The following is a 12,309-nucleotide window of genomic DNA, read 5'->3' on the forward strand; positions in this document are numbered from 1 at the left end:
AAATCTCTTAGCATATATGCACTCATTTAGCCTAACACCGAAAGCATTTAGCCTGACGTCAAAAGACGAAATACGGCGCTTGAGCCAAGAAGGTGTTTGAGTCTGGTGTGATATGCGACACCCTTAAGGCAACAGACCTCGCGTTTTCACTGAAGAGACAATTCCATATACAACAGCGAAAGCAGAAGATAACCAGGCAAAGGAAGAGCTCGCTCTGTAGCTCAGTTTGTAGAACAATGCGCACCAGCGACCAGGATTAGAGTCCTGGTCGAGTCTGCAGTTTTCGCTTAATTTATTAATATTTATACTATATAGCTATAAAAGACAAATATAGCTGCAAAGAAGAATGAGTGAAATTAGTGCTGTAAGGCCAACCGCAATGGGCTAGTGGTTAGTGTTAATGCACTCTGATGGAAGGGAAGGGACTTTCTGTATGAATACTGAAGCAGACGTGCTGCTACGATTGTTCCATATTTCTTCATTTATTCCCACAGAGGAAGAACAAAAAATATAAATTCAAAGAAAGCAATGCATAATATAATGCTTCGAAATCCTTCTTGAAATGATATAGAAAGAGAAAGTACATTCACCCAATCTATGTCAAGATACTGTAATTGTATGATAGGATAATTTTGTTTCGGTATTTTAGTTTGACAAAATTGATATTTTTTATTAAAAAAAAATGGGAACAGGAATATGTTTGAGAATATATTCTAACTTGAAAAATATATAAAAAAACAAATGAAGTTTGATGTGTGCAGCGCATGGGAGGGAAAATATTTATCTGATGGTGGAGAGGCTTTTGGGTACTCGAACGTAAGCCTGAACCCAACTTGAGGGAGAGTCGAAAGAGATTTTCCAGTGGGTATACATGGACAGGTTCACAGAGGGTACATCATGTCGTTTCTCTTAACCGTTGTATATTGTTGCTTTCACGTAGTCGACAGCAACACGAGAGAATTGGTCTCGGCCTGTCGCAACACTGACACGACCCTTTTGTTTTACAAGGGTGTGCCCCGACTTCTGTTGAACAGTCGACAAGCAACCAGTGTTGCAACAACCATGACAGTTTCCATTTCATAGATAGAAAATTTCCCTTTTGATACAAATTTTCCCTTGAGAAAAATTGAAATCGTTGTCACAAAAATACATCAGTTTAGGTTAACAAATTCTATTATTACAATAATTTTGAAGATTGGATAGATATCGATTATTCCCAAACTAAAATTTAAAAAATAATTATAATTTGAGGGAATAAATTATGCAATAAAAGAAATTAAAGATGTCTTATCTTAAAATTTCTCTGCAAAATCGAAATTTTTCATGAACTTTCTTTTTCACTTAAGGTTTTACCCGAATTTCCCTTCCTCGTGCGTAAATTTCCCTCATATGCAACACTACACACGAAATTAGGAAGTGGACTTGGAAGAGTTCATTTCGACACAATGTTTATTGCAGTTCTTTGAGCAGCAGAAAGGACTCCCGAAAGACAAAGTTTGTTCAGAAGAAATTGGAAATTACTCTTTTAGAGGGACCTTGTTCTATTCGTGGAAGACTTAATCGATTTACCCCACGCGTATCCAAAGTGTCTTTCGAAAGTGGAGTAAGAACTTCTAGTGAGAGCGATTGTCTCCTCGCGTCGATTTCTCACCTGCTCCTCGCTCTTTGAGAACTTCTTGAGCCGTTGCGTGGGGTCTCGCAACACCTCACTAAACTCCATGGTGCCAACAGACCTTTGGAGGCCAGGGGCCAGCTAAATGGCTTTTCTTTCTGTGACATGTGATCAGCGAATAGAGTCCCATCGTCGTGTTTTTCTTGCTTTCGACACCGGAACCCGCTACTTCCTTACAAACAGCTCCCACGATGCTGAGTCAACATCAACATTTTCGGTTCTCGCACCAAAGCCAGGATAGCCATTCAGCTAAGTAGAAGCACCAGAGACGTTTGAAGAATGGGAAAGATTATGGCACACAGTTCTCCTTTATCTTTGTATGAAAAGATGCGGATCATCACAGCATCACAACTGCCTCCTAAGCAAATTCTTGCAGATACACAGTGGGCTAAATATTTATAAAATGTTGGTGATTGTGGGGGTGTCATATTGAAAATTTCGAACTTGCAAGCACACACAGTAAACTGAATGCATCAAATCTATTCGGTACACACGAAAGGCATATATTGATGCATTTGGTCTTTGTCAAGAACCAGGTTTATAATTTGATGCTTCTTTTTTTGTAAATAGTTTCCAAAGATAAAGTCAAAGTGCATCATGTGGTTCAAGTGAGTATTTGTGTCTATGTAGAGCTGTATTTTAATACATGTATAGATGAGTTTCTTTTATCCACCTTCCTGCATCTTTCTCAGGGTTCCCGGGTTCGAATCCTGGCCTGGGCATGGATGTTTGTGAGTGTCCATTCATCAATTTCATCACTCATCCCCATCATCACAAATTAGGCAAAAGTGGCACAAAAAACAACCAAAAATAAAGTAAATCAACAATCAATGAATAAATCCGCGTCTTTCTCGATGATGCACTTAAACATATCGTCCGGACCTACAGACTTTATGCATCTTTTGTTTCAGCTGATGCATTTACTTTTCTGTGTGCAAAATCTTGAAGATAACAGTATTTTGGAGAACAATGATGTGATAGGCCTGTCTCAAATATTAAATAGTTCCATACAGGCGCTAATGTACATTATAAATTGAGTTGGCGAAACCCGTTTTGTCCCTCAGCGTTTCACAGACATCTCACACAGAGTCGCACACCAACGTCCGTAACATGACTACAGCTTACGTTGTCCATATTCTATGCATGATCAAGGTATGACCTTTGCAGTGGCGCAACATGTCTAGGGTTACAAACAAGTTGACATGTTAATATGCTGACATTTGCAGCTAGTAGCAACTGTATGTATTCGGTCCATTAAACTTCCAAAATATCTGCCATCCTATGGTGTGAAGATATTAGATATTTACGCAGTGGGTCTCATAAATGCGTCCACCAGATTGATTGAGTTGGTGTTTTAAGTCCACTTTATGCACAGTAAGGCTAATTAGGACTGGACCTACAGTTTAGAGTGGGATCCGAACCACTATGTACCTTCACCAGGTATAGAACCCGGGACACCTTTATTACAAGACGACGACGCTACCACTGCGCCATGCACCAGAGAACTTCTTACAAACTCTGCCTACGCAGATTCTATGAAATGTTGCATGCATGTCAAATGCGCGAACTCGAACAGATTTACACCATCTGAGCATGATTCGGATACCAATGGAAATAACACACTCTCTAGCCTTCTTAAACACGAAGGTTCATGGCTGCAGCAACACAAGCTTTGCGTCTGCCCCTATCCTGAGCAAGATCTATATAGTCTTCCATTCCTACCGATTTCCTTTAGGTCCATCTCAACGTTATCCCTCCATCTTCGACTTGGCCATCCTACAGGTCTCTTACCATCAGGTTTTCCAACAAGAATCCTGTAAACTCTTCTTTCCTCTCCCATTCGTGCCACATGGCCTGCCCACCGAAGTATTCTTGATTTAATCATTGTAATAATATCTGGACATGAATACAAATTATGTAGTTCTAAATTATGTAACATTCTCCACTCACCTGTCTCCTCATACTTTTAGGTCCAAATATTTTCCTAAGGATCTTATTTTCAAATACTCTCAATTTATGTTCCTCTTTCAATGTAAAGGACCAAGTTTCGCATCCATATAATAATACAGGAAAAAAATACCGTTTTGTATATTTTAACTTTTAGTTTCTTAGATATTAAACGAGAAGACAAAAGTTTATGAAGAGAGAAGTAATATGCATTTCCTGAATGAAGCCTTCTTTTTATATCCTCTTTAATATCATTTTCATTTGTTAGTATTACTCCTAAGTATTTGAATTTGGAGATTGGTTCAAACGAGTTATCAATAATTAGATTTTGACTATTTCTTAACACTTGGTTTCGGCCTGTATATATTTAGTTTTCTCTTTGCTAAATTCCAAACCATTCTCTTTAGCTGCTTTGAAAAATATTATAGCATTATTCTTAATTGTATTTATATCATTCCCTAATAAGTCTACATCATCTGCATATGCTAACAACTGAGTCACAATGTTTAATTTTAGTCCTTCGTTAGTTTCTTTTACCTTCCTAACAGCATATTCTAAGGCAAAATTAAAGAGCAATGGAGATAATGCATATCCTTGTTTTAACACATCATGAATTGTAAATTTGTCACACACATTAATGCCCACACGAATTTTACTTTCTGCTTCACTGGTGCACACTTTTATCATATTAACAAGTTTCTTAGGTATTCCAAACTCTACTAATATATTATATAATTTCTCTCTTTTGGCTGAATCATATGCTTTTTTTTAAATCAATGAATAGCCGATAAACACTTTGATTATATTCCCACTTTTTCTCAAGTGTCTGTCTGATGAGAAAAATTTGATCTGTAGTTGATCTGTTACGTTTAAATCCACATTGATAATCACCTATAATTTCATTAGCATATGGGTTTAGTCTTGTTAAAAGAATGTTAGATAATATATTATATGTTGTTGAGAGTAGAGAAATTCCACGGTAATTATTTCAGTTCATTTTATCACCTTTTTTAAACACAGGAATAATTATGGATTCTTCCCATTGTGAGGGATTTCCTCTTCATTGCATATTAAACAAATTTATGAATTTGACATATTAACGAATTTCCACCATTAACTCAGCCAGGTGCTTTGTTTTTCTTTAGCCTTTTAATGGCACCTTTAACTTCAGTCAAGTTAGGTTCTGGAACTAAAGGTTCTCCTACGTCTACTTCATTTACTTCTGATTTATCTCCTACATGAACATTTAAGAGGTCATTAAAGTAGTGCTTCCATCTATTTAAAATATCGCTTGGATCGGCCAAAAAAAAATCACCGTTTTTATCTTTTATCAAGTTTACTTTAGGTTGCCACCCCTTTCTAAATTGATTTACGCCTTTATATAAATCTGATATTTTTGTTTTTGCTGTTTGTTTCAATTTCGTTAATTTTACTTTTCAAGTAATCTCTTTTTTTAATTCTAAACGTGCGGTTAACTTGCTTTATTCTATTATAATTGCTTAGATTTTGTATCATCAGAGTTATTTAACCACCTAAGTCTAGCCTGATTTCTTATTTCTATTAGATTATGATATTAGTTATCAAACCATGGCTTACTTTTTCTTGGTTTATGGTATCCTATACTTTCTTTAGCTGCTGATTCTATTGCATTACGTATGTGCTCCCAATTCTTATTTACGTCTGTTTCATTTATATTTTCATCATAATTTAAATCCTGCAAAATGGAAATTTCTAATTTATTTTCCTATGCATGAGCACAGTGCATTCTCGCATATCAGTGACGTTCCATGAGTTTTTCGTACCGTTACGTATCATGCGAAAAATCTCAAACTTTCGACTGTGGAATGTTGTAATTTTTAGAATGGGAAAATTGGTATTTTCAGATGAATGTTTCGTATCATCCCTCCCGCCCCAACCACCAGAAAAACATTTCTATCTCAATTTCAAAAGGACATCCTCTCATCTTAATGAAATTGTTGCGCGCTGGGAAATAACCAATAATCCATATCTATCCCTGAAATAGAACGTCGAACGTAATATTACCCGAAGTCTGCAATCTATTTCAAGAATCTTGGAGTGGTTTTAGAGCGCCAGATGAACAAGGAAACGGAGAGGGGAGAGGGGCCAACGAGAGCAAATACGATATCGATCTTGGCAACGGAAACAAAGCGTTCTTTCCCTGCCTCTCACCCCCTCAGTGAAAGGAGGGAAATTTCTGACGTGAGGAATTGGGGTCGCGATTGAACAAGGGTAAGGAAAAGCACTTTGCATGGAAAGACCGGTGTAGCGCAAATGAGGTCATGTTGACCGAGTGTCTTTCGAACAGAGCTAAATATGCGAAAGTCACTTTCTGGGCATGGCATTGGATCAAATATTTGTATTTTGATTAAGTGGTCGTTCTAGCTCCCTAGACTAATCGTGACGATGTTAAGGAACGGCGAATTGATAAAATTGGGCTTTACCGATGGCGTAGTGATAATGTTGGAGTCCCATTTAAGGCCACCGGTGGAGGCACATGGTGGTTCGGATACCACTTTAAACTGTAGGTCCAGTCCCAATTAGCCTTAAAACAAAGTTGCACTTTGTGGTCGGGATTTCTCCTCTAAAAAAATCTGGGAACGAAGTGTTCTGTTGTGTATCTTTTCATCAAATTCATCATCAATATTCATCTCCATCATTGCGATGAGCCTAAAGAGGAAGACCATCGGCAATGCTCTTCTTCCTCTTTAGTTTGCCACCAAGATGAAGATGAATGAAGATTAGATGCATTTGAAGGGGACGCTTACGAATTAACTTCCAAGCTCAGACAAGGATTTGAACCTTCAGTGGTGAGATTATGGTGCGTCATAAAATAATGAAAATACAAACACAGATAAAATCGAAGGAAGAAATGGAGATGAAATACTCAAACCTAGAATGTTTACCTTCGTAGGACTATGCCATTTTACGTCACTTCTCCATCTATTTTGGTTATCACGAGGATGGATGATGAGACAAACATTAAGATTCATACATGAATACCTTGTGTTTGAGCATGCAACCACTGCGCTTTTAGAAACGGGAGGTGATTTACAACAAAAATAAATCGTTGCTGGAAAGAGTCCCGCGTAACGTTACGCTTAGCTGCTTCCCTCAAGAGATGTCGCAGTGATTCGTCTCAGGCTCTGTCGGTGTCATGTTACCGTTTATCAGAAAACTGCGCAACTCTTGCGAAACCGTAACTTCCAATTACACGGCTGACGAAAGGAGAAGAGCCAGCCAGCACCGTCAAATGCAACGTCCACACAACGACAACTCCTCACTTTGCTTGTCGAGGCTCCGATGAATCTGATGAGAGAAAAAGCAGACAGACTAGTGATGGATAAATTCCCCAAAGCATCCATCAGAGATAGAGGAAACAAACATCTGCAGGGAGGAGCGAATTTCGCGGTCCATGTGGCGTCATCGCAATCCGTTGCAGCGTTCTTCCGAGCGCTAAGCTCCTTCTGCCGGTCGGTTGTGTCTCACGTCCGGTGACACGCTCAATTAACTTTGTCTGGGTGTCTTTAGACATCGGGTGAATGATCTACAATTGCTCCAAACGTTGTACGTTGTTAATTAAGGCACAGAACGAAGATTTTTTTAAAAAATTATCGGGCCTAACATGTTAAGGTGAAACGCTTCCCACGAGGCTTGCATCAGTGTTTCCATCCTCTGAGCGCCTTTATGGTCCAGCATGACGTCAGACCGGCGACACAAGGTACGGTATTAACTACTAAAGAGACTACAACCGTCCGTGAGACTTTGTTCTATTCTAGGCTCTGTGCATGTCAAAGTGGACCATGGAAGCAGGGTGATTCATATGAAGGAAACATTTCCCTCTAGTTTTCTTTCAACAGCAATACATCATAATGTTCCGTGTTATACTGGTCGGAATCAGAGCTGGTGACTCACTTTCATGGCTATTTCTGGCTCTTTCTGTTCCTCAATCGCCTTCTGAAGGGAGGGGGGGGGGCTCGACGAGCGGGAACAAACTCAGTCGCGAAGTAAAAGCTGTAGGGGTGTAATAAGTGCACTCCCGGTCCCCGAAATGACGTATCTTTCATACCCCGCGCGGGGCCAGACGGGTACGGGAAACCGGTCGCGACTTTTTACTTACGGTCCAGGTTTTTTTAGTTCGGTACTGAGACGGTCGTTTATTGTCGTAGTAGTGCTTGGAGATAAATACCTTGAAATGTTACACTGTTTTGTTTACCTCGACTCGAACAATAATAACACAGCATTATGCCAGATACCTGAAAAACATCAAATAATAACACTGACGAACGGTAAAAATATGAATATATTGTATCAACAAAAAAATATTGGAATCAACAAACTATTTATATCGCCTCCTCACTCACTCTCTCTCTCTCATGCTTACTTCTGAGGAATTTCACATGTGAATATACATACAAATCATGCATCAAATCAACATACCATTTCGTTTTTGTTTGAATCTTTACGTGAATTTAGGTCATTAGTCTGCCCGCTCCTGTGCTCTTTTAAATCAAATATGCGCAGGCCCTCGGAAAGCAGTTATCTAAAACAATTGGGTCGGCGTGGTTAAACCTTTCGTTCGAATGAACGTACGCATCAAGTCGTAAGCACGACATTTACCAAGTTTCTCGTACGGGGGTAATACATACAAGCCTCTCTCGTCCTTGAGAACAAATACATCATTACATAGTGATGCAAACTTAATCGGCTCCAGCTGCCGGAATACACAAATCAATCGTCGGCGCGAGCAAAAATTACAACAAAAACCACTATGCAATAAAGAATACTACACTCACACGACCTTGCAATATAAAATACGCTTTCCACAAATTAAAAAGACTAATCGGTCAACAATTGACAAGCTAATTGACGCGACGGGGCGGTCGGTTACACAAAAATGGAGCACACTTTGACAATTTACACGAAAAATTAACGTAATGGAATGGAGCTTCTAACTCTGAATGCAGACAATCAAATTATTACATATGAACATGAAATGACCTTTTATATAACATTACTAAAAAATATCAGACACGGAAGTTAGGTTCGGGGTTCCTGAGTCATTTTGCAAATAAGTGAGACTTCGGCGTTTACGGTACGGCGTTGATACAAACAATACATGCTTACATGGACATAGACCATGTGAAGAATACTCTACCGGACTCTGCTACATTGTGTGATCGTTCATCTTTCCTGGATGCGGGGATTTGCACTAGGTTCCTTTGCTGCGAAAATGTTCTTCGAGGTCGAACGCGGCGAAGGATGATTGCGACGATATCGGGCACTTTCACTTTCATAGAACGTCGCGTGTCTCTCTTCTCACAAACGTCGGCTGCACGTGGTCACGCGTCGGTCCGGAATCTCTCTAATGTGTCAGGCATTAATCAAACGTCGTCCTGGAATCATCTCTCTCTCTGGGCTTCTGTCGGGCGTTGATCAGAAGTCATCCTTCTCTCTTTCTCACTCTCTGGTAACGGGCTTCTGTTGGACGTCGAACTGGAAACGACCTTCTGGGCGTCGGGCAATGTTTGGCTTCGCGGCGTTGTGTGTCGGTCGTCGGTCATTGGCGTTGGCTTCACCGGATGGTGGCGGTGCATCGTTGCAGGCGTCATGGAAGGCGACGGGCTCCCTTCTCTATCTTTTTAGCCGCCCATTGTCATGGTAGTCCACGCTTGGAAAAAAAAAAAAAACCACCGCGAAATACTTCACGGACTAAAACGCGCACACTGGTAAACTCTCTGTCGGTAACTCGCTCACGGTACGTAAGAAAAACAAAGTCCACGGAGACAAAACAATAGTCGCGCGAGAGTGTAGCGCGGAGATGCTCTCTCTACAAAATTCGGGTAAAACTGTGTGGTGAACTCGAAGTCCTGCAGATTTATATCAGATTCAAAATTATCCGTTGAAAACACATTAGAGTGGCTTGGCTTGGGTTTCCAAAGAGATGGAAATGACCTATGGTCCATTGTCTCGAAATGCGGTCACAAGGCGCGTCCTCGATTCTTGCTAGCTTGGACTTCAGCTGATTATCCTGGTCGTCCGTGAAAAATAGTTTCTGCCTCCCACGGCGAATTCTCCGTTGGTCCCGACGAAAATAAGACTTCCCTTTCTCCGTGACGTCCCGTTTTGGTGCAAATATGCCATGTACTTTGCCGTATTGACAGTTCGGCTGTCACTCAGAAAACGCGTCTCCCAACTCCCGCGTCTGGCTCGGATACAAATTTTTCCACAAAATAAACCAAACCTCACACTTTATATTTAAACATAATATGAATCAATAAACAAAAAATGATTAATATCGAACGGTGGTTGTTCATATGTCACTGGATACCGTGACAGGGGTATCATAGCTCTCCATAAGCAACGATGCCAAGCCTACTTCTGTTTTTGCCAGTTGTATATCGACCTGTAGGTGGTAGTTCCGAAAACTTCATTCGTTGTACCGGACCACGTGTGCAGTTGTGCCATTAACCAGCGTTGATTTCTGGTGCTGACGATATCGTTGCTGGAGAACTCTCTCCTTTTACAGAACGTTTGGTAACATGTGCTATATTCAACGCTAATTTGTTTCGTCCCGCTAACAGCCCGATGTCAGTCGAAGAAAATTAAACTGATCGCTGATTCGCTGTTTCTCCGCCGCCAGCTGGAAATGTGGCCAGTATAGTATCATACGAGGCGGGAAATTTGGTAGATTCATATATTCTCAAGAGACCGGCGCGCAGTTGTGCAGGATTTGCTACCTGTCGTCGCCATATTGTCTCAGTCTCAGTGAAGATGCAGTATACGCTACGCATTTTCATCATGTTTGTTGAGCAATTGAATAACAAGAGCTGCGTCAAGGGCATTTTTAACAGGATAGCGCCGCGTGCCATACATCAAATGAGTTCTTTACTCTGCTCCAAAGTTTCTTTGACGACTGGATAATTTCCTGAAATTTATGGCCACCGAGATTGCCTGATTTGACACCCCATACTTCTTCATATGGCGTTGTCATAATGAAAAAGTGTACGCGACATGCCCTCGTGCATTACGAACGAAATCACTGCCATGGACAACAACATACTCTACCGAACAGCAGGAACATGGAACGACGTGTCCAACTGTACCTTCAGCCAAGAAAGGACAAATTCAGCATTTAATGCAAATATTAGTAAACTTACACATGCTACATTTCACATGAAATAACTTATTGCTAGCTTTACTCTTCTTGACATACATTGATGAAAGTTTCACATGATTTAGCCTGTAGTACCAATTCTCACACCTGGTTTCCTTCCAAAACTGATTTATCATTCTCCATCACTTTCTATCCTTTTAGGCTCATCTCGATGATGATTAGATAAAATTAATGAAGGGACATCTAGGCCGGGACTCGAACCCGGAACCTACGATGAGATTAAGAGTCTGCCATTAAATGAGCTGGACCACCGAGAATAAAAATTAGCTATTAGTTCTCAGAAAAGTATCAGTACAATAATTATGGAATAACATTTTCGTTGTAGAAAAATGTTTCAGCTGTTAATTTCGAGCACTGTATTTTCTCCCCATTCTTTTCTCATGCATTAGGGAACTGCAAGCCCTCCAGATCCTCCAACGGTACGCCCTTGGTGGCGGAAATAATTACCTATGGCCAGTTTTCCTAAAAAAATAATACCGTAGAACATAAAACATTAAAATGCTGACAAAGGCAAAATTTATTTTTGAAGATTAGACACACACTGGAGATGTACTACGTAGAAATTTTCAGCGAAAATGAAGGCTCGACCAGGACTCGAACCCGGGTCTCTGGCATACCGTGCCATTGCTCTAACCACTGAGCTACCGAGCCGGCCTGGCCTTGCCTGATTTTTCGCTGTCGCTGTTTTATCTGCGTGGAATCGTCTCTACCAGTACTACCGCAACGGGATCTGTTGCCTTTGAAACACAGTAGCAACATTTATTGTATAAAAAATATATACACTTGCCTTGGTCAGCATTGTAACGTTTTATTAACATGGAAAAAAAGGCTTAGCAGTGTTATCATATAACAGTGGAAAGATAGCAAACTTTAGGACTGAAAAATGCACCCCTTACTACAAAAGTGGGTCTCTATTATCGCACACCGTATTGAACAACGTCGTCTAATGACATCAGCACAGATTACATTCGTTGTTACGTTTAGTTGTCTTAGCATAAATACACTGCAATTGTTCGGGTCTTGACCAAAAAGGCATTATTTATGCTAAGTGCTCTAAACTTTATACACCTAACCTAACGAGAACATTTATCGTGAAGTGACGGTGTTCAGTACGGTGTCTGATAAGCGAGACGCTACTATATTCTCCTTTACGGCACTGACAACAGGTGTAGCAGCGATATATTCAGGAACTGCTCTAGAAGTAAATCGGAAGATTTCAGAGCATACGCTGCCGCCCTGTGAGTTATGATGCTGAGGAAAAGGCTCTTTGGAGGATTTGCCGATCAATATTTGGAAAACCCGAGAAGAGTGTGTTTTCTCTAGCAAAACACAGCTGTCCTTGTGCAGACAAAAAAGGATCTGCCATTGTCTCTAGGGAAGATTGGGTCGCGCATTTGAAGGTGAAATTGGAAAGGTCATCGTTACGATATGCGGAGCTTGTTCGTTCTTTAAGGTGGCATCTGCCCCTCCCACTTTTTCGAGAGAAATGGCGTAT

The 12,309-nt window shown here is 40.4% G+C and overlaps 1 protein-coding gene and 1 non-coding gene across 12 annotated transcripts in view; both read right to left on the reverse strand.

The window, feature by feature from the left end:
• The window catches only part of SLO2 (slowpoke 2), a 388,893-nt gene that overhangs the window by 174,775 nt on the left and 201,809 nt on the right, over positions 1 to 12,309 (reverse strand). The gene's annotated exons all lie outside the window — the stretch shown is intronic.
• TRNAT-GGU (transfer RNA threonine (anticodon GGU)) lies at positions 11,394 to 11,465 on the reverse strand. Its single transcript has one exon. It is a non-coding gene; the product is annotated as a tRNA-Thr (tRNA).

Source organism: Lepisma saccharinum, chromosome 14 (assembly GCF_977018435.1).
Source record: "Lepisma saccharinum chromosome 14, izLepSacc3.1, whole genome shotgun sequence".
NCBI classification, from domain to species: Eukaryota; Metazoa; Arthropoda; class Insecta; order Zygentoma; family Lepismatidae; genus Lepisma; species Lepisma saccharinum.